Genomic DNA, 20,352 nt, shown 5'->3' with positions numbered 1-20,352 from the left:
GGCCCGCAGGGTTATAGGGGCCCGGCAGCCGCTCTGCAGAGCTGGCTGCCAGGCCCCTATGTGTAGTGCCGCTGTGTAGTGGGCCGGCCTGTGAGTCAGGGGGCCCAGTGTCAGTAGAGGGGCCCCTGACCTGGAGAGGCCCACCAGCCGTTTCTGAGCACAGCAGGAGTGCTAGTCCTGACCTGCACAGCAGACGGAATAATCCATCCTGCAGGACCTGCAATGATGTCACTCCCATGTGACTGTGTGGGAGGAGACACAGGATCCCGGCAGAAAGCAAAGATACTGAATCCTGAAGGAGATTTGGACACATGATGACTGTTAATAAGAAAAGAGGGGACATGAGAGGGTCTGCAGGGTGAGGGGCATATGAGGGCTGCAGACTGACTGAAGGATGTGAAGGGGTGCAGAGTGTTTCAGAGAGGGGTAAGTTGGGGTACAGGCAGGGTGAGATATGTGGGGCAGGGTGTGTGACATATGGGGGTGTAGTGTGTGATATGGTGGTGCAGGCTGTATGGGGAGCAGGGTGTGTGACATATCGGGGTATAGTGTGTGTGATATGGGGGTGCAGGCTGTATGGGGAGCAGGGTGTGTGAGATATGGGGGTGTAGTGTGTGTGATATGGGGGTGCAGGCTGTATGGGGAGCAGGGTGTGTGACATATGGGGGTGTAGTGTGTGTGATATGGGGGGTGCAGGCTGTATGGGGAGCAGGGTGTGTGACATATGGGGGTGTAGTGTGTGTGATATGGGGGGTGCAGGCTGTATGGGGAGCAGGGTGTGTGAAATATGGGGGTGTAGTGTGTGTGATATGGGGGTGCAGGCTGTATGGGGAGCAGGGTGTGTGATATATGGGGGTGTAGTATATTACAGGTGTGCTATATGGAGGTGTAGTATATTACAGGTGTGCTATATGGAGGTGTAGTATATTACAGGTGTGCTATATGGAGGTGTAGTATATTACAGGTGTAGTATATAGGGATGTAGTGATGTAGTATATTACAGGTGTACTATATGGAGGTGTAGTATATTACAGGTGTACTATATGGAGGTGTAGTATATTACAGGTGTGCTATATGGAGGTGTAGTATATTACAGGTGTGCTATATGGAGGTGTAGTATATTACAGGTGTGCTATATGGAGGTGTAGTATATTACAGGTGTGCTATATGGAGGTGTAGTATATTACAGGTGTGCTATATGGAGGTGTAGTATATTACAGGTGTAGTATATAGGGATGTAGTGATGTAGTATATTACAGGTGTACTATATGGAGGTGTAGTATATTACAGGTGTACTATATGGAGGTGTAGTATATTACAGGTGTACTATATGGAGGTGTAGTATATTACAGGTGTGCTGTATGGAGGTGTAGTATATTACAGGTGTGCTATATGGAGGTGTAGTATATTACAGGTGTGCTATATGGAGGTGTAGTATATTACAGGTGTGCTATATGGAGGTGTAGTATATTACAGGTGTGCTATATGGAGGTGTAGTATATTACAGGTGTAGTATATAGGGATGTAGTGATGTAGTATATTACAGGTGTACTATATGGAGGTGTAGTATATTAAAGGTGTGCTATATGGAGGTGTAGTATATTACAGGTGTAGTATATGGGGTGTAGTATATTACAGGTGTAGTATATAGGGATGTAGTGATGTAGTATATTACAGGTGTACTATATGGAGGTGTAGTATATTACAGGTGTGCTATATGGAGGTGTAGTATATTACAGGTGTGCTATATGGAGGTGTAGTATATTACAGGTGTGCTATATGGAGGTGTAGTATATTACAGGTGTGCTATATGGAGGTGTAGTATATTACAGGTGTGCTATATGGAGGTGTAGTATATTACAGGTGTGCTATATGGAGGTGTAGTATATTACAGGTGTGCTATATGGAGGTGTAGTATATTACAGGTGTACTATATGGGGGTGTACTATATTACAGGTGTAGTATATGGGGTGTAGTGGTGTAGTTTATTACAGGTGTAGTATATAGGGGTGTAGTAATGTACTATATTGGGTAGAACTGAGTTAATTATATTAGTCCGGCCCTCTAAACCAATCCCAATTTCTCATGCGGCCCCTTGGGAAAATTAATTGCCCACCCCTGTGTTAGTCCATGTCACGCTCGGTAGGGGGACGTTTTAAGCGAACGGTGAAAGGGAAGGGAAACCCTGTATCTAGGGAAGGGAGAGATGCTCACCATTGACCAAACCTACTGCTGGCCTCTGGCTTCCCTCACCACGCTAAATATGTTCTGCACCCATGCGCCAAGCATAGGCCCTAGGTAGGGAAGGGATGGGATGAACGCTTGGGCAACCCCATTAAGCTCTAAAGAACTCTCAGGGAATAGCACACAACATAAAGTAAACAAATAACTTATCTCAAGATGACTCAGGGAGAGGAACTGAAACAACAACAAAGTCTCTCCATATGACTAAAAGCCAACTGCTTGCACTGAAGACTTGTTAAGGGTATTAGACCTATCACCAGCACAGCGTAAGGGAGAATGAGGGTATTTAAAAAAATGAAAAAAATGTGCTGAAAATAACAGCTGAAAAGGTGAGGAAATCTGCAGGGTCCTAAAGAGAAAAGGATAGTGTTGTGAACGCCGTCTGTGTGGGTGCTGTTCCGAAGCTCCCTCTGGTGGCCAGGAATGGTAGTGGAGCTAAATCTGAGACATTCAGACAGGTGTCGGTGTTAATTGGGAATTGGGGAAGTCCTATTGCAGACAAGTCTGGTCTATATGTGACACCCTGGCAAAACCAGGTAGTCACAGCTAGGCTTCTGCATAACACCTTCCCTCATTAGGAAACACACAGCCAACGAGAAAACCCTAGTCACCCCCCCTTAGGGAAAGATAGACACACCAGTGGGCATGACCAGGCGGTTGGGACATGCCCACCCAGGGGTCCAGACAGCTCGGGGTGGGAAAAAGAGCAGATAAGCTTAGAGTTCAGTTTGGAGAGGAGTGTGGGCTGGAGCTAGGGGTAGCTCCAGCAGTGAAGTTCAAGTTGAACGGTGCCAGGGTAGGAGCCCTGGTGCCACTGGCTAGGAGGCAGACGGTGGTCTCCATCAGCAGGAGCCGGGAAGACGGCTTGGTGGAACCGAGGTGGACCGGGACAGGGTTGTAGCCTGCCGGTACAGACCCGGGGAACCGACCCGGAAACCGGAGCACAAAGGGGGTACTCGGACCCTGAAGCTAGGACCAGAACCAACTGGAGCTGATTAATTAACCAATTGAAGCCAGGACTAGAGGTGGCGTAGTGTTGGGGCTCTGTTGCATTGATCAATTCAATAGCTAAATTTCTCTTTATTCATATGTTCATGGCAGTAATGCAGATTCCATTTTTCATATTTTCATTCTTACATATAGCTATTGGATTTTTCATGTCAGCATTCACACAGCAGTTTTTGTTTTTCATATATTCCCCTTACATAGTCACTGGTGTGCATACCTTCTCTCCATATAGTTTAGATTTTTTAGGTTTTTGCACCCAGTTCAGACTCAGAATGGTGTTCCAGACGTTATTTCTTGATTGATTGTAGTCCTTCGTTTGTGAACCCGGCCCCACCCACACCTATTGCCAGTCCACATTATACGCACGCATATATAGCCTGGGTCTCAGCTTCCCATACACGGTAAGTTTTTTAACTGCATGAGAGGACACACACTAGCTAGGGACCCCAGCGTAGAGAAATACTTTGGCGTAGTGTTCGGGCTCTGTTGCATTGCTCAATTCAATAGCTAAATTTCTCTTTATTCATATGTTCATGGCAGTAATGCAGATTCCATTTTTCATATTTTCATTCTTACATATAGCTATTAAATATACATACAGCTATTAGCTTATATAGCTATTAAATTTTTCATGTCAGTCACAGCAGTTTCTGCTTTTCATATATTCCCCTTACATAGTCACTGGTGTGCATACCTTCTCTCCATATAAGGACTAGAGGTCCTGTCCCACCCAAAGTCCCTCATAGAAGACAACAGCCCACCGATTAGGGATAAGAGGTCACCGCCAGGGCCCATAGATCCCACGGGCCAGCATCTGCGGGCACGGCTCCTTAGGTCACATCCAGCCGGGAGCGGACTCCTGAGTTTCACACTAGGAAAGTCCACCTTACACAAAGCAGTGCAGGAAAAGGATAGAGACCACCAGCCGGGTGGGGCACCAGAACGCAACCGGCCGCGGCACCGGCCACCATCACCTTGGTTTACCAGAGACTTGTGTGTTTCCTTCAATAGTGAGTACACCAGCACCCTGCGGTCGCCAATCTCCCTGCACCAGCAAAGCACCCAACGGGTCCCGGGGCCACCATCTCTGCCCACGGAGGGGTTAACAACTTGCTGCACAACATCTCCCCCGGGGGCCCCGTAACTGCAGCAGTGGTGTCCTACCTCACCACATACCGTGGATGGCGTCACGAACTTAATACGGCCCATACAACAATACATAATACATACAACAGTATACATACAACAGTGAGTACACCAGCACCCCCTGCGGTCGCCATCCCAACCGGGCCCCGGGGCCATCATCCCTGCCCAAGGAGGGGTTAACAACTTTCTGCGCAACATCTCCACCGGGTGCCCCGTATCAGCAGCGGTGGTGTCCTACCTCACCACATACCGTGGATGGCGTCACGAACTTAATATGGCCCAGCCCGTACATATACGTCCCCCCATTTTATTCGGCGTGTCTGCAAGACCCCCAGGTCCGGAGACCCTCGAGCCACCACCCCTGAAGGCCCGGATCCGAGCAGCGCCGGCTGCTGGCACGGGGGCGGCACAAATATAGGAAAGCACTTTCTGCCTGGCTGATGTCGGTTATAACTGTACATTCCCTGTCTTTGTTCCTAGCCTGGAGATTTGTCCTTCCCTGTATCCCTGAGCAAGACTTCTGCAGATAAGTTTCAGTTTTGCCTTGCTTCCTTGTTTACACCTTAGGGTGTTGTTTTTCCTTGTTTTGCTGTGTATCTGTTTTCTTGCAGGTGAAGCTTTGTTTCAATTGTGCTGTGAGCATGGGGGTTTCCCCTGTGCTGGCTTTCCTCTAGGGAAAGGGATTTTTATCCCTGTCTGACTTGAATATTTGGTCTTCTGTATTTTTGTGTTCTTTTTGGTATTTTGTCTCTCCCATTATTTACAGGAGTACCTGGTATAGTAGGGGTGAGGTCGTATGACCTCCAGGGAGATTTTTACTATCAGGCGTTTGGTATTTTTCTATAGGGATTTTGCACTGACCACAGTCAGTTCCTTTCCTATGCTTTGTATCAAGTTAGTTGGGCCTCGCCTTTGCTAATTCTATTTTTCCTATCTGAGTATTGTGTTTTTCTATATCACCGTAATCTTTATATGTGGGGGGCTACCTACTCCTTTGTAGACTACTCTGAGGCAAGATAGATTTCCTCATTTAATTCTGTGAGGCGTAGCTAGTTTCTTAGGTTGGGACGTGGTGTCTAGGTTTTTAGAAACGCTTCACGGCTACTTCTAGTGTTGTCTGATAGGAGATTGCTGTCAGCCCAGGTTCCAACTACTCCTGTTTCTTGGTGTTTTTTCACCAATGGGAGTTTTTTGTAATTGTTTCGGATGTGTACCTCCCCGGCAGTGGTCGAACCGCTCAGATCCGGGTGTCGCTACTCGTGGCTCGAGGGTTTCCGGACCCGGGGGCTTGGGGTCATGCCAAAACCTGATGGGGGGTTATTTACAGGGGAGTTAGATAGTTTGTGACGCCACCCATGGTGTGGGTAATAGGGAGTACCGCCGCTGCCGTTGGGAGTACTCGGGGTGATGGAGTGGTGGCAGCCAGATGACGTTACCCTCCACGGGTAGGGAAAGGCCCCAGGACCCCAAATGGTGGGATGGATTGCAGGGGAGCGCAGGCTCGCTGGTAGCAGGGGTTATTTGGGTACTCACTCAGAAGTTAAGCAGACACCGACAACGTAGTAAACCAAGTCTCTGGGTGCCGCTGCCCTCTTGGGGGAGCTTGTCCAGGTTCTGTCCCCTGCAGCACTGTCTGGTGGTCTGTAACCTGCCTCCATGCACAGATTTGAAAGTGTTCAGGTGGTCCGTAAGCTTGGAGCTGTCCGGGCCCCGCTCCCTACTATTGGTAGCAGAGAAGCTTGCTCTCAGGAGTTCACGCTTGGGATTTCAGTGGGCTGCTTTGCTTGGAAAGCTCTATCCCCCTCGTTGCGCTAATGCCCCCGATCTCTGAGCTTCATGGGAACAGTCCATAAAGGCCCTGTCCTCCACCGGTTAATTGCTGGGTTGCTTGAAGCTTCTGCTCGACCTAGGGTCCAGTACCCCAATGTGCTTTCGGCCCCAGACCGGCTATTGGACTGCAGCTGACGACTGTCCTCCTTGACTAAGCCAGCACCCAGTCCCAATCTCCCGCGACCGGGTCTCCGTCTCCTCCGGGTCCAGACCACCGTCTGCAACCCAATCTACGTTTTTCCTCTGGGAACTCCAACTCCCAGCTTCCTCCGAGCTCTTCACAGCTCGAGGGCTACCACTCGACTCCTTGCTCCCCTGGAGCCGACTGACTTGTCACCTTCCACCTCCCTGCCTGACTCCTAGGTGGGCAGCCCTATTCCAGCTCAGCAGCCCACTGGTGTGCTGGACAGGGTGTGGTGCGAGGTGTGATTGGGATTATGGATGCTGATAGAGGCAGTACTGCAAGTTGGGAACCCAGAACCATGGGGGGTTGAGTCCTGCACTGGGAGATGAAGAGCGTGCAGTACCCTGTGACGACCTGACTAATCCAGGGGCATCACATAATCTTCCACGGTTATCGGATCAGAACAGGCCCCAAGCAAGGAAAAATGGAAAATCAGAGAGCAGCTTGTGTAGCCAAACACTTTGACCTTCTACAGCCGGAAGCTACAGGACTGCCTGTCAAGTGTGACACATCCGTGACACCGTGAAAATTAGACCATAGTTGTATATCATCAGAGCATGGTTCAATTTTCTTCACGGATCTGACATCAATTGCCTAGTGCCATATGATTCTCGGAGGTAAATCATGCATGCTTCAATTTTTTCCTTCGACTATTCGATCCGAGGAACAAAATTGGACTTGTGTACTGCCTCATTCAATAATCATTGGTATGAGTGCTGTCTGATTTTTTGTCAGAAAGCACTCAGAGTGAAAATACTGCCATCTGCATAAGCCCTTACAAAGTCTAAAAAAAGGATTCACCCCTATAGACATTTTCCTGCCTTATTGCAAAATAATATTTTATTGTTAATGAATTAATACGACTTTGGCTACTTTCATACATCCATGTGACATGTCTGTGTGCTGTCCGTGTTTTTTCGGACTCATATATAATTCATAAACATAGAGGTGGGAAATTTTTTTTCACTTCAAATTAGACTTCTAACGTGCTAAGGGCTAATTACATTCCTATCATATATCTTTTCTAGATAGCATTGTTTTGTTTTCCAATATTAATGCTGACAGTGACCTCGGCTGCAGAGTGGCATGAAGCCAAGGCCATTATGGAATCTGTAGTAGGCATGTAGGTCTGGGTACTGTGGTGTAAAATCTCAGCTTCAGGATATGAAACCCACAGAAAGGCGGATAAACTGTTTATAGCTGGATCATACGTGTGCGTAGTACAATATAGTTATGTCAGCTTCCCACACCTAATTAGTACATATATATTTGGTACTGTTTATCTACTGTATATTGTATTCAGCCATTTGTGATATCACTAAAATGAATGATATAATGTCACATTACATTGTATTGTACCCACCCAACTTCCAACCCTCTCAGACTTCGCTATATACCACTCTGGCCTCAATTTACATTTGCATTTCATCAAAATAGAGGATGCAATTCATGAATTTGGTGGTAAAAAATTGGCTTTTTTCCTGTCTTGAACTGATTTTGTGCCAAAAGATAGGCATACTCAGAAATACACTAGGGGGCTGGAGTGAAGCTGCGCAAATTTTGCAACTTTTTGAAAAGTCACAAATGATTAATCAGGCGAAAACATCCGGAATCGCTAAACTCCACTCACAAAGCAGAACCCCCTGCCAAAAATATATAGACAAAAAACAGGCGCAAAGGCAAAGAGGAATCATGGCCTCTGTATACGCGTTTCTCTGTCTCCCAGCCGGTCACTTCCAGAACTGCAATAATTTGTCTAGAATGTATTACTCTAACATAGCCGATGGGTATCTGCATGAGACAGATGACACACGGAAGGCATACTTTGTACTTCGGAGTTACCTCTGAGTTTCATTCTTTTATCACTGATCCATAGTTTGAGTCAACAGGTATATAAAAGACAGTCTACCTGCTTCAGATATTAAAAACGGATGAGAAAAAAAGAGACACAAAACTGAGGGAATATAGATGACATGAGAAAAAAATAATTCCATTATACACAGATGTAAAAGTAGACAAGGATATGGGAATTTAGACTTAGGCCTTAGCCATGGATCAGTTAATACATTTGAAACAGTCAAGTACAAAGTATGTTTTCAGCGTTTCATCCTTCCTACAGATCCACATACCTATTAATGTCTGGGTGATCCACAAAATAGATGAGAATAGGTCATTCTCTGAGTGTTATGGGCTGAACATACAGAACAGTAGTGATGGGCGAACACGCAGATACCCGGGATCGGCGGGTCCAACCGGATTTAATAGAAAAAACCCTGGTTTGGGCCCATAATTAATCCCGGCTATTTGACCGGATGCTGATCCCCATATAAGTTTATAGATTCGAATCATGTGTGGCACCCCTGAGGCTTTATTCTCCACAGAGGTACTGCACCTCAGTCAAAGGTGTGGTTTTATATCTCGGGTAAGGAGGAGGTCAATCTCGGTTCACAGAAAAGGACAACACCCAGGCTCAGAAACACCACATCAGACATGGCAGAGGGCGGGATTATACCCGAAGCCAGGCTGGGGGGGGGTGGAGTCTGTGGAGTGGGAACACAGTAACACAAGTGGGAATGTTCAGTTAGTGAAGTGTGGAGAGAGAAAGAGGAGCTAAGTCCCGTGGCCTTGAGCAGGTACTGCTTGGCCCGGGCACCAACAGAAAGGGTCCTAAAGACCACGGGAGCTCATCTTCCATGGCCTTGTTCCCCACATAATCAACAGGTGGAAGGACTAGGTCTCACCACGGGCACTGGTCCCTAGGCTAGAGGAGGATAACTTACGGGCTCCGCTAGCAAAACCAACGGCTGAGGTGTCTTCACACACCAAAGCTACCACCACCACAACTTCACTGGAAGGTGACCCTCAAGGACCAATGGGATAGAGCTTGTTGCCACCTCACAGGGTTCACGGGCACTGATACAGGGTTCAGTGAGCGAGGGCACAAGGCAGGAAGGTGAAGCAAGAGCAGAGATGACCAGGAAAGAGTACAGTTTAGAAAGGTGCACTGGACTCAACCTCCAAACTACCCGGGATCGGCTAGAGCCCATCACAGTGAATCCCGGCACTCCAAAGGTGGTCCCTGGCGTGTGTAACTGGCTACAGTGAGTAAAAACCTTGAAACTGCATCCCTGTGTCGCTCTGTTATTTGCCTGCGCCCGCCATCAGAGACTACTACTACCACCCTCATCCACCCTGGGGCTTAGCTCTACCTTTGGAGAGCTGCACTATCTAAGCTGCATCACCATTTGCCCCGGGGAGCCCCATCCCACAGCGGCGGTACCTTACTTGCCACATACCACAGGTGGCGTCACGAATACACTGTGTTCATCCCCTAAATTTCCCCTAAACCACACCGCCGGGGTCACAGAGCTGGGCCATGCCACCGCGGCGCCCCAAGAGCAGAGCTGCCCAGTAACGAGTCACCCCACGGCCCCGATGCGGGCATGTCACATGCGCTTTAAAATGGTGGTAGAAATGGCTAAGAGGATTAGAGCAGGTGCATTATACTTACCAGTCGCAACACAGCTGTAACACTACTTCAGGGGCCGCTCATTAACCTTCCTGCATATGCACTGCTTCCCCCTCCCTTCGGCAGTCCCAGCATCTGTGATTGGTTGCAGTCAGATTGCGCTCTACCCTGTGTGACAACGTGTCTGACTGCTTACAATCACAGATGCTGTGTATGTATCTATATTGGTGTAAAAATAAATAAAAAAATTGGTGTAGGGTCCCCCCATATTATGATACCCAGCACAGATAAAGCCTACAGCTACAGGCTGCAGCCCCAGCTGTGTGCTTATCTTGGCTGTGTATAAAAATAAGGCTGACCCCATAAGGTTTTTCTTTTAATTATTTAAATGAATAATTAAAAAAACAAGCATGCGGTCCCCCAATTTTAATACCCAGCCATGATAAAGCCAACAGCTGGGGGCTGGTATTCTCAGGCTAGGGAGGCCCTCAGTCTACAAATAGGAACGGGAGGCCAAATAACCAGGTTGGGAGGGTCATATAACAAGGGGCCACCCCGGCCTGGGAATACCAGTCCCCAGCTGTTAGCTTTATCATGGCTGGGTATCAAAATTGAGGGGACCACACGTCATTTTTTATAAGTCATATGCCTTATCTGTGCTGGGTATCATAATATGGGGGGATTCTACACCAATTTATTTATTTATTATTACACAACGATAGGGACACACATAGTGTGTGCGATTGCAAGCAGTCAAACAAGCTGTCACACAAGGTGGAGGCGCGATGTGACTGCAACCAATCACAGATCCGGGACTTTCCTTACAGTCCGAGTCAGTCCATCACTATAGATCAGTTTTTACAACACATGTGTGTATGGATCAAAGAAACAACTGCCATCTCCTATAGAATTCTCCTAGAATTTTGATAATGCCTAATCAATTCTAGCAGAGAAAGAAGCAGATTTGTCTGATAAAATATATTACTAAGTTGCTTATTTTCATGTGTACTATTGAGTTATGAAATAAAAATTGAAAAGATAGCTACACTTTAAAGGAGTTGTCCCATGAACAAAGTACATTTTAATCAATTGATCTTGGAACAATAATAAGTTCCACAAAAAGAGGCGAAATTGGTAATTTATCTGAATACTACAGTAAAGGAAATAATTATTTGATCCTTTGCTGATTTTGTAAGTTTGCCCACTGACAAAGACATGAACAGTCTATAATTTTAAGGGTAGGTTCATTTTAACAGTGAGTGATAGAATATCCAAAATAAAATAAAATTTGTTGAGGATAGAGTCTGACTGATTGAGTCTGTGAACAGGAATCTTTTACACAGGTGACAATTTAAGACAGCTGTCTTTAATGCAGGTAATGAGTTTATTAGGAGCATCAAAATGGTCTGTAGGAGCCAGAACTCTTAATGGCTGGTAGGGGATCAAATACTTATTACTCTCTGCAAAATGCAAATAAATGTATATAATTTATACAAGGTGGTTTTCTGGAATTTATTTTGGATATTCTATCTCTCACTGTTAAAATTAACATACCCTTAAAATTATAGACTGTTCATGTCTTTGTCAGTAGGCAAACTTACAAAATCAGCAAGGGTTCAAATAATTATTTCCTTCACTGTACCTCCCCACAGCACCTGAATGAGCAGCTTCATTTTGGTAGTTTTATTTGAAGTCCACGGCACAGAGTCTTTTTCCGCTATAGTTTTCTAAGTGAAGATGCTGACCCAACCAAAGTAAGATAGGTGTGCCTATCATGTTTTCTGGTTCAGACAGAAAACATGATATTTTTACTAGAGTTGAGCGCGGTTCGTGGTTCGCGGTTCGAGTGATTTTGGGGGGTGTTCTAGATAGAACTAGAACTCGAGTTTTTTGCTAAAAGTTCGGCAGCTCGAGTTACGTTCGAGAACGGTTCGATCACTATAAATGTGGCTTTTCACAGTAAGGCTAAGTGCACATGTTGCTATCTGCATGTGTCCTGCGTCCCCAGCACAATCACTCTCCCTTTCCTGCTCACCGATCACGTGCGTCTCGCTCCCCGGCTGTCACAAATCTGTGGCGTCTTTTCCTCTTTAGAAAATGGCTATCGCTTCATTAGTCAATTAGTTATTCCATGCTTTCCCCGCCCACCGGCGCTTATGATTGGTTGCAGTCAGACACGTCCCCAAGCTGACAGCTGTCTCACTGCAACCAATCACAGCCGCCGGTGGGCGGGTCTATATCGTGCATTAAAATAAATAAATAAATAAATAATAAAAAAAAAAATGCGGTGCCCCCATATTTGATACCAGCCAGGATAAAGCTGCACGGCTGGAGGCTGGTATTGTGAGAGCGCCACGGTATGGGGAGCCCACCACCCTAACAATATCACCCTGCACCCGCCCAGAATTGCCGCATCCATTAGGTGCGACAGTCCTGCGGGACTCTACCCGGCTCATCCTGAATTGCCCTGGTGCGGTGGCTATGAGTTTAATCATGGCAGGCGTCTCCCCGAGATACCGTCCATGATTAAACTGTAAGTGAAAGTAAAGAAACACACACTGAAAAATCCTTTATTTGGAATAAAAGACAAAAAAACAACCCTGGTTCACCCCTTTATTAATCCCAAAAATACCCCTCCAGGCCCGAAGTAATCCACACGACAAGGTCAGCTCTGCTCTCTCGGAATGTAGTGGCTCCATAACAATGAAGTGACTCATGCAGTTAGCAGAGACTTCAGTCAGCACAGCAGGCTTCAAGATTAGAAAATCTGCCTATCTATTTTGTAAAGCTGGTGTCACACATAACGACGACGACAACGACGTCGCTGCTACGTCACCATTTTCTGTGACGTTGCAGCGACGTCCCGTCGCTGTCGCTGTGTGTGACATCCAGCAACGACCTGGCCCCTGCTGTGAGGTCGCCGGTCGTTGCTGAATGTCCAGCTTCATTTTTTGGTCGTCACTCTCCCGCTGTGACACACACATCGCTGTGTGTGACAGCGAGAGAGCGACGAAATGAAGCGATCAGGAGCCGGCACTGGCAGCTGCGGTAAGCTGTAACCAGCGTAAACATCGGGTAACCAAGGGAAGACCTTTCCCTAGTTACCCGATGTTTACGCTGGTTACCAGCCTCCGCTCTTGCTGCCAGCGCCGGCTCCTGCACTGTGACATGTGGCTGCAGTACGCATCGGGTAATTAACCCGATGTATACTGTAGCAAGGAGAGCAAGGAGCCAGCGCTAAGCAGTGCGCGCGGCTCCCTGCTCTCTGCACTGTGACATGTAGCTGCAGCACACATCGGGTTAATTAACCCGATGTGTGCTGCAGGAGAGCAAGGAGCCAGCGCTAAGCGCGGCTCCCTGCTCTCTGCACTGTGACATGTAGCTGCAGCACACATCGGGTTAATTAACCCGATGTGTGCTGCAGGAGAGCAAGGAGCCAGCGCTAAGCGCGGCTCCCTGCTCTCTGAACTGTGACATGTAGCTGCAGCACACATCGGGTTAATTAATCCGATGTGTGCTGCAGGAGAGCAAGGAGCCAGCGCTAAGCGCGGCTCCCTGCTCTCTGAACATGTAGCACAGCGACCTTATGATCGCTGCTTCTGCTGTGTTTGACAGCTAAGCAGCGATCATAACAGCGACTTACAAGGTCGCTGTTACGTCACCGAAAATGGTGACGTAACAGCGACGTCGTTGTCGCTGTCGTTTAGTGTGACACCAGCTTAAGGAGCAATAGACTAGCGGATAAAGTGCCTGCCTCAGAAGCATAATGTCAGGAGTTCTAGTCCCGGTAATGAATATTTTTGTTTTTAAATCTATAATTTTAAATTAGAATTATTATCTATTTATAAAGTGAAAGTAAATAAACACACACCGCGAAAAATCCTTTATTTGGAATAAAAGACAAAAAAACACAGTTTCACTATTTTATTAAAATCCTCCAATACCCCTCCAGGTCCGACGTAATCCACACGACACTGTCATCTCTGCTACAGAACACGAGTGCTCTGCATAAGCTTCACATAGCAATGAAATGAATCACATGGTCATCTGAGACTTCAGCAATCAAGACTTCAAGACTATAAAATGTGCCTATCATTCACATTAGAAGCAATAGCTGAGTGGCTCACCTAGGGAGCATAAGGTTGCGAGTTCTAGACCCGGTAAATTTATTCATTTATTTTTTTTATTCTTAATTTTAAATTATATTTACAATATATTTATGAATATAATTTAATTATGCACTGAGGGGAGGATCCTGATATCAGCTGTGAGCTCTCTCTCTCTAGCTCTCTGCTTTCTCTCTTTCTCTCTCTCCTTTCTGTCTCTCCTTTCTTTCTCTCCTTTCTCTCTCTCCTTTCCCTCTCTCCTATCTCTCTCTGCTTTCTTTCTCTGCTTTCTCTATCCTTTCTTTCTCTTCTTTCTCTTCTTTCTCTCTTTCTCTCTCTCTTCCTTCTCTCTTTCTCTTCTTTCTCTCTCTCCTTTCTTTCTCTCTCTCCTTTCTCTCTCTCCTTTCTTTCTCTCTCTCCTATCTCTCTCTCCTTTCTTTCTCTCCTTTCTCTCTCTCTCTCTCCTTTCTTTCTCTCCTTTCTCTCCTTTCTTTCTCTCCTTTCTCTCCTTTCTTTCTCTCCTTTCTCTCTCTTTCTGTTTTCCCTCTCTCCTATCTCTCTCTCCTTTCTTTCTCTCCTTTCTCTCTCTCTCCTTTCTTTCTCTCCTTTCTCTCTCCTTTCTTTCTCTCCTTTCTCTCTCTCCTTTCCCTCTCTCCTTTCTCTCTCCTTTCTTTCTCTTCTTTCTCTTCTTTCTCTCTTTCTCTCTCTCTTCCTTCTCTCTTTCTCTTCTTTCTCTCTCTCCTTTCTTTCTCTCTCTCCTTTCTCTCTCTCCTTTCTTTCTCTCTCTCCTATCTCTCTCTCCTTTCTTTCTCTCCTTTCTCTCTATCCTTTCTTTCGCTCCTTTCTCTCCCTCCTTTCTTTCTCTCCTTTCTCTCTCTTTCTGTTTTCCCTCTCTCCTATCTCTCTATCCTTTCTTTGTCTCCTTTCTCTCTCTCTCCTTTCTTTCTCTCCTTTCTCTCTTTTTTCTTTCTCTCCTTTCTCTCCTTTCTTTCTCTTCTTTCTCTTCTTTCTCTTCTTTCTCCTCTTTCTCCTCTTTCTCTTCTCTCTCTTCTTTCTCTCTTTCTCTCTTACTTTCTCTCCCTTTCTTCTCTCTTTCTCTTCTTTCTCTCTCTCCTTTCTTTCTCTCTCTCCTTTCTTTCTCTCTCTCCTATCTCTCTATCCTTTCTTTCTCCTTTCTTTCTCTCCTTTCTCTGTCTCTCCTTTCCCTCTCTCCTATCTCTCTATCTTTTCTTTCTCTCCTTTCTCTCTCTCATTTCTTTCTCTTCTTTCTCTACTTTCTCTTCTTTCTCTCTTTCTCTCTTTCTCTCTCTCTTCCTTCCTCTCTCTCCTATCTCTCTCTCCTTTCTTTCTCCTTTCTTTCTCTCCTTTCTCTCTCTCTCCTTTCCCTCTCTCCTATCTCTCTAACTTTTCTTTCTCTCCTTTCTCTCTCTCCTTTCCTTCTCTTCTTTCTCTTCTTTCTCTTCTCTCTCTTCTTTCTCTCTTTCTCTCTCTCTTCCTTCTCTCTTTCTCTTCTTTCTCTCTCTCCTTTCTTTCTCTCTCCTTTCTTTCTCTCTCTCCTATCTCTCTCTCCTATCTCTCTCTTTTCTTTCTCTCCTTTATCTCTCTCCTTTCTCTTTCAACTTTCTTTCTCTCTTTTCTTTCTCTCTTTTCTCTCTCCTTTCCCTCTCTCCTATCTCTCTCTCCTTTCTTTCTCTCCTTTCTCTCTCTCTCTCTCCTTTCTATCTCTCCTTTCTCTCTCCTTTCTTTCTCTTTTTTCTCTCTCTCTCTTTCTCTCTCTCCTTTCTTTCTCTCCTTTCCCTCTCTCCTTTCTTTCTCTTCTTTCTCTACTTTCACTTCTTTCTCTTCTTTCTCCTCTTTTTCTTCTCTCTTCTTTCTCTCTCTCTTTCTTCTCTCTTTCTCTTCTTTCTCCTCTTTTGCTTCTTTCTCTCTCTTCTTTCTCTCTCTATCTTCTTTCTCTCTCTCTCTTTCTCAGACCTGGCGATGATCAGCTGATGCGGTCACCTGACGGAATCAGCTGACACTATAAGTCGAGCGGTGAGGCCGGCTTTTTACCGCCTGGCCGGCTAAACTATCAGCTGATGCTGTTGGACAGGAGTCTGCACTGAAGTGTGTTGTTTGGGTTTTTTTTGCACTGATGTATCAGCTGATTGTATAAAAGCTGTTTATACAATCAGCTGCTGTGTCATGTGATTCAGGCCCTTGAACCTGACACATCATTTGATCGCTTTGCCTTCCAGCAAACCAATTAGATGATATTGCATCCAGATTGGACGGCGCGGGACCCTTGAACCAAGATTACTGCGTAGGGGGGTTCTTTATTTCAATAAAGATGGAGTCACTAATTGTGTTGTGTTTTATTTATAATAAAAATATTTTTCTATGTGTTGTGGTTCTTTTTATCGGTACTAGAAATTCATGGTGGCCATGTCTAATATTGGCGTGCCACCATGAAGTTCGGGCTTAGGGCCAGTTGATAATATACAGCTAGCCCTAACCCCATTATTACCTAGCAAGCTACCGTCACCAGGGCTGTTGAAGAGTTGGATACAGCGCCAGATGATGGCGCTTCTATGAAAGCGCCATTTTCTGGGGCGGCTGCGGACTGCAATTCAACCTGTGCTGTGGATTCCAATCCACAGCTGCCCAGTTGTACCTGGCTGGACACAAAAATATGGTGAAGCCCACTTCATTTGTTTTTTAATTATTTCATGAAATTCATGAAATAATAAAAAAAGGGCTTCCCTATATTTTTGGTTCACAGCTGGGTACAAATAGGCAGCTGGGGATTGGGGGCAGCACGTAGCTGCCTTCTGTACCTGGCTAGCATACAAAAATATGGCGAAGCCCGAATAATTTTTTGGGGGGGCAAAAAGTCCTGCATACAGTCCTGGATGGAGTATGCTGAACCTTGTAGTTCTGCAGCTGCTGTCTGTCTGTATGGAGGAGAGCAGACAGCAGCTGCAAAACAGCAAGGCTCAGCATGCTCCATTCACTAGTGTATGCAGGAGAGCATACAGCAGCTGCAGAACTACAAGGCTCAGCATACTCCATCCAGGACTGTATGCAGGAGATTTTTGCCCACCAAAAATATGACGTGGGCTTCGCCATATTTTTGTATGCTAGCCAGGTACAGCAGGCAGCTACGGGCTGCCCCCAACCCCCAGCTGCCTATTTGTACCCGACTGGGAACTAAAAATATAGGGAAGCCTGTTTTTTTTAATTATTTCACTTATTTCATGAAATAATTAAAAAACAAATGACGTGGGCTTTGCCATATTTTTGTGTCCAGCCAGGTACAATTCGGCAGCTGGGGATTGGAATCTGCAGCACAGGTTAGCCAGAGGTTTCTGGGCGCCTCTGCTGCGAATTGCAATCTGCAGCTGCCCCAGAAAATGGCGCATTCACAGAAGCGCCATCATCTGGCGCTGTATCCAACTCTTCCAACAGCCCTGGTGACGTGGCTTGCTAGGTAATAAGGGTTAATACTGGCTTTGTTTTACTAGCTAATATTAAGCCAGAGATTCTTAATGTCAGGCAAGTTTGACCCGGCCATTAAGAATCTCCAATAAAGGGTTAAAAAAAGACACCACACAGAGAAAAAATACTTTAATAGAAATAAATACACAGACACATTAAAGACTCCATGTTTATTACTCCCTCTTATCCCTCCACATTCCTGCTCTTCTGTCTTCTTTCTCCTTCAACACATGCAGCTCTGCTCCATCAGCAGCGCTGCATAGGAAGAAGGCGGTGCTATTCCCTGTGCAGTGTTCTCACTCCGTGAGTGAGAAGGAGCTGCTGCTTGTGAGCGGTGACGTCACCACTGACAGGCTCGTTGCTATAGCAACGGTGATCTCCGCTATTGACCAGATGTGGCAGCCGGTTTATAACGGAACGGGGAAGCAGACCGGGAACCCGACCGCATGCCAGAGCATGTCCCCGGTACACGGCGATACACAAACGATCACCGCGTACTGGAGAGATGCGCTCGCAGGTCCTACATGACGCGTCATAGTCATGTGACCAGTCTGTAGCCAATGAGATAACAGACACGTGACTGGTCACATGGCTATTTTGACGTCACGATAAGTCCTGTCATCACTGCTGGCAGTGCTGGTTACCGGGTGGACACAGCGATCATCGGATGGAATAGCGACAGGAGTCAGAGTGCAGGACGGATCGCGGGGACCGGTAAGTGTTATGGCAATGTTTATTAACTGTATGTGTACATTTATAATGTGTTTTTATGTGTTTGTGATTGCCTCCCATTGTTTCCTATGGGGTTCGAGCGGTAAACCTGTCATCTCCATTTTTGGGAGTTTACTGATTTTTTGTGAACCCCTTTGGTTATTTAGGACTATTAAAAGATCCTGTCAGGAAGTATTCCAACACCCCTCCCCCCCTATTTCTTAAGAAAATTGTGTATTTTCACTTTTTGTAAGACCGTGTTAGTGATCTAACTATTTTTTTACATCAAACATATAATTCATTGGTTGTGGTAGGTAAATGACTTAAAGGGCTTCTGTCACCATAGCAATTATGGTTACATAGCAAGTAAATGAAGAAACAAAAAATTTTAACAGTGACCCCACAGAGATTTATTTCAGAGATTCTCCACAGACCAACAATTTAAAAAAAGGGCCCTTACAGAGCCTGTATTCATAGTTCACCCATGCAGTCAAGATTCCCTGACTTCCCCCACAGAGCATAAAGTTTAACAAATTTCCGCTGTGTAGTCTGTATTCCTGATTCACCCATACAGTCAAAATAGGCAAAGTTGCTCCATAGAGCAACAATTTAAAAAAAACAACAAACAAACATGCAGATTACGTCCACAGCTCCAGCTGGGTGGGGAATTTCAACGCCAAACAGCTGAGTCTCTGTCACGGGTGTGTCACAGGTGACAGACAGTCTTGTGGTGTCCGGCTATAGAACTTCACAGCTTTTGGCTGCGCAAACTGCTCCATGACCTTCTGTTATTCCTGTGTGGTGCATTTGGTATCCTATGTATTTCTTCTGCTTTGTTATCATCCCTTTCGCTTTAGGAGTCTGCGGAGTTCCTCAGCCTTACAGCTGTTTTTCATCAGCACTTCCCTCGGTGTCTTTATATACTTTAATTTCCCCTTACTCTGTGCTTGTGATAGATCTAATACCCTTAAGGCTATTTGTGCACGTTGCGTTTTTCCCGCATTAACGCTGCGTTTTGAACTGCAGCGTTTCAGTGCCAAATTGCATGCGTTCTGCTTCCCCAGCAAAGTCTATGAGAAGTCCGAAAATTCAATGCGCACACTGCGGTTTTAAACGCAGTGTTTTGGATGCCAAAAATTGCAACGGAAAAAAAGCAGCATGTCACTTTTTTTGTGCGTTGTAGCTGCGTTCTCTGCCCATTGAAATTAATTATGTGGGTCAAAACGCAACCAAAATGCACTTGGACTGCATTTTTTTTGCATTCCGCATGCTTTTTTGACAAACAAAACGCAGGTCTTTTCAGTCTCTCTCTGTCGATATAGGTTAATCTCTGTCTGTTGATGTCGGTCAATCTCTCTCTGTCTGTTGATGTCGGTCAATCTCTCTCTGTCTGTCGGTCGGTCTCTTTCTCTGTCAGTTGGTCGCTCTGTCTGTCTCTCTCTCTGTCTGTCGGTCTCTCCCTCTCCTCCCTCTCTCTTTCATACTCACCGATCCCTGATCACCAGCGCGGCGCTGCACGGCTGTCACAAAGCTCCGGTGGCTTTTCCTCTTTTGAAAACGCCGGCCACTCATTATTCAATCTCGTATTCCCTGCTTTCCCCGCCCACCGGTGCCTATGATTGGTTGCAGTCAGACACGCCCCCACGTTGAGTGACAGCTGTCTCACTGCAACCAATCACAGCTGCCGGTGGGCGGGTCTATATCGTGCAGTAATAATTAAAAAAAAACTACGTGCGGTGTTCCCCCAATTTTGATACCAGCTAGGATAAAGCCACACGGCTGGAGGCTGGTAGTCTCAGGATGGGGAGCTCCACATTGTGGGGAGCCCCCCAGCCTTACAATATCAGCCAGCAGCTGCCCAGAATTGCCGCATCCATTAGATGTGTCAGTCCCGGGACTCTACCTGGCTCATCCCAAATTGCCCTGGTGCGGTGGCAATCGGGGTAATTGCCACCGCTGGATCCTCCAACTGTGACAGCAAGTCGCTCGACTGACTGAAGTGAGCTGTGCGATCAGTGATGACGTCACAGGTGAGTTGCGGTCTCGGGTGGAGGACTCCAGCTGGCCGCGGGTAACCTGAGTAACGGCACCGCTATTCGCGCTCCTCACTTCAGTCACTCAGGGGATTACCGGTCACCGGTGAGTGCTTCAATTTTCTGCTCCAGTCTTGGAGAGTC

Source organism: Anomaloglossus baeobatrachus, chromosome 10 (assembly GCF_048569485.1).
Source record: "Anomaloglossus baeobatrachus isolate aAnoBae1 chromosome 10, aAnoBae1.hap1, whole genome shotgun sequence".
NCBI classification, from domain to species: Eukaryota; Metazoa; Chordata; class Amphibia; order Anura; family Aromobatidae; genus Anomaloglossus; species Anomaloglossus baeobatrachus.
This window is presented reverse-complemented; position numbering follows the sequence as displayed.